Source organism: Parus major, chromosome Z, assembly GCF_001522545.3.
Source record: "Parus major isolate Abel chromosome Z, Parus_major1.1, whole genome shotgun sequence".
NCBI classification, from domain to species: domain Eukaryota; kingdom Metazoa; phylum Chordata; class Aves; order Passeriformes; family Paridae; genus Parus; species Parus major.
This window is the reverse complement of record NC_031799.1, coordinates 753,573-756,087: the sequence shown is the minus strand read 5'-3', so window position 1 is coordinate 756,087 and position 2,515 is coordinate 753,573.

The window sequence follows — 2,515 nt, the reverse complement described above, 5'->3', positions numbered from 1 at the left end:
TTTTTTCCTTAAAAGAAGTCTCCACCCATCCCATGAAATGCCTCCAACTGAAATAGCAAGCTTACAGGAAGGCCCAGTGCATTGCTCCTATGGCTGCTGAGAAACTGTAGTCCTTTTGTCAAGCTGATTTCCAGGTAATAGGATAACGATGTAAGGTCTCCCATGGCTGTTTGTGAAATGAAATTATTTTGCATAGTGAAAAATCACCTGACTGTCCCTGACATGACAGCATTTTCTGTCCCGATTCAAAAAAAGACATGGGAAATACTTTTTGAGTTGAATGCCAGGGAATCAAGCACATGGCAGGGCTTGGCTTTAAGGGGAAGTTGGCTGGCACAGCACATAGAGTAGTTTTTATTATTATGGCATAATTCCTCCATCTTCCAGCATATCAATGATTTTATTGTGCCTCCAAAGAAGACAGGGGGGATGTCCCTATTGTATGCATGTGGCTGGGTGTGGTTAAACAGTGAAGACACAGACCCCTTAACCCATGAAAATTCAAAGCACTTCCCCAGTCCCTGCACAATGTACGTCTACATCACGTGGCCTTCAGAAACATCAGTACACATCCCTGCCATTGGCTTGTTTCATTTCAAAGTACAGCAAAGTCAGTTTTGAGAGGGACTCCCAGTGTATTGGAGGTGTCCACACTCCTTGCAGGAGGGCTGGACTGGATGCCCTCTTAAGGTCCCTTCCAACCCAAGCCATCCCATGGTTCCATGATTTCAGTGTGGTCTTACTTTTTCCTTGCTGGTTTGGTTTGCAGAGGTCAGTAAAACCAATACATAAAGAAAAATGTAACTCTGGTAACCTGCAGCAACCTCTTCTTCCTGGTGCTCAGCAGAATTCACCTTCCCCCTCCTCCTCCCTCCATCTCCCTCCACCAAGCGTGCACGAAGTCTGACACAGCCATCAGGCGACCAGAGGAGGTGGTTTAGTGGTTTATTGTGGGGCTTGGCTGAGCCTCGGCCACTGGGCATCACCTTGGAATGTGTGCCCTTCACCCCTGCCCCAGGGCACCATCTCCTGGCATGAACTCTCAATGAGAAAGTTGCTGATTCCATCTGATGGTACACGCTGGGGCTGGAGATCATGTCTGGGTGTCCTGCTGAGCCAGACCAGAATATGAGTTATATTTAATTATCATTTACTCACCAGTGCCTCAGGTACTCCTCAAACCCTACTGTGGGCAGCAAGAACTGCAGATCCCCTTGAAGGGCTTGGCTGCCCTCAGATCTGCACACAGCCCAAGGAGGGTCTCGACCAAGGTGACAGAAGGCACAGCAGCATCGTCCCAGCACTAATGGGGACATGGTTTTGAAACACAGGCTCCAGGTGATGATGGATTGCTTCACCCTAAAAGGGGAGCAGGGATGGAAGCTGGTGCTGCTTCAGTCCCCTACAAAATGCCTTGTCCTTGGTTAACAAGATTTTGCAGGGAAACAGCTCCTCTGATGCTGCAGCACCCTGGCAGGCCTTTCAAATACAACATCACTTAAACCCAGCAGTTTTCCTTGTTCCTGTGTCGTGAATCATGGGGTGGTTTGGGCCGGAAGGGACTTTTAAAGCCCATCCTGTTCCACCTTCTGCCACAGGCAGGGACACCTTCCACTATCTCAGGTTGCTCCAAGCTCCATCCAACTTGGTCTGGACTACTTCCAGGGGTGGAGCAACCACAGCTTCTCTGGGCAACCTGTGCCAGGCCCTCACTACCCTCACAGAGAACAATTTCTCCCCATGACCTACTCTAAACCTACTCTCTGGCAGTGTGATGTGAAGCCATTCCCCCTTGTCCTGTCACTCCAGACCCTTGTAAATTGTCTCTCTCCATGTTTTTGGTTGCTCCTTCAGTCACTGGAAGGCCACAATTAGGTCATGTCAGAGCTTTCCCACTGCAGGCTGAACAATCCCAATTCTCTCAGCCTTTTCTAATACCAGAGCTGCTCTATCCCTCTGACCATCTTGATGCTTCCTCTGGGCTCTCTCCAGCAGCTCCACATCCCTCCTGTGCTGGGGCGCCTGGGCTGGAGGCGGCTCTGCAGGGAGAGCAGAGGGGCAGAATCCCCTCAGAGCATGGGGACAGGTGGATGGGTCAGCCCAGTCCCTTCCTTGGGAGGCTTTGGGTTCGAAGGGAACATGAGTTCAGCAGCCCTGTTCCCCACCAACTGGTTTGAATAAGTTATGGGCCGAAAACCTGGAACATTTGTTCTGGTGAATATTAACGTCGATCCCTGGGTGCTGATATTTATCTGGCCAGGCTGTTTAAATAATTGGAAAGTACATGCATGAGTTCAAAGCCATCAGCTAAGCTGTTGCCTTCCCCTGCCCTTACCCGTGTGCGTGTCAGGCGAGGCAAGCTCTGCCAGCCTGATGTTTTGTGTTTGGGCAGCTTCAAAGGCCTCAGTGAATGCATACAAGGTGCTTGCCTGCACAAAACACCCCCTGCCCACACTAAAATGAGCAGGAAAGAGTTGTATAAAGCTGGTTTCTTTTCTTTTTTTTTTTTTTTTTT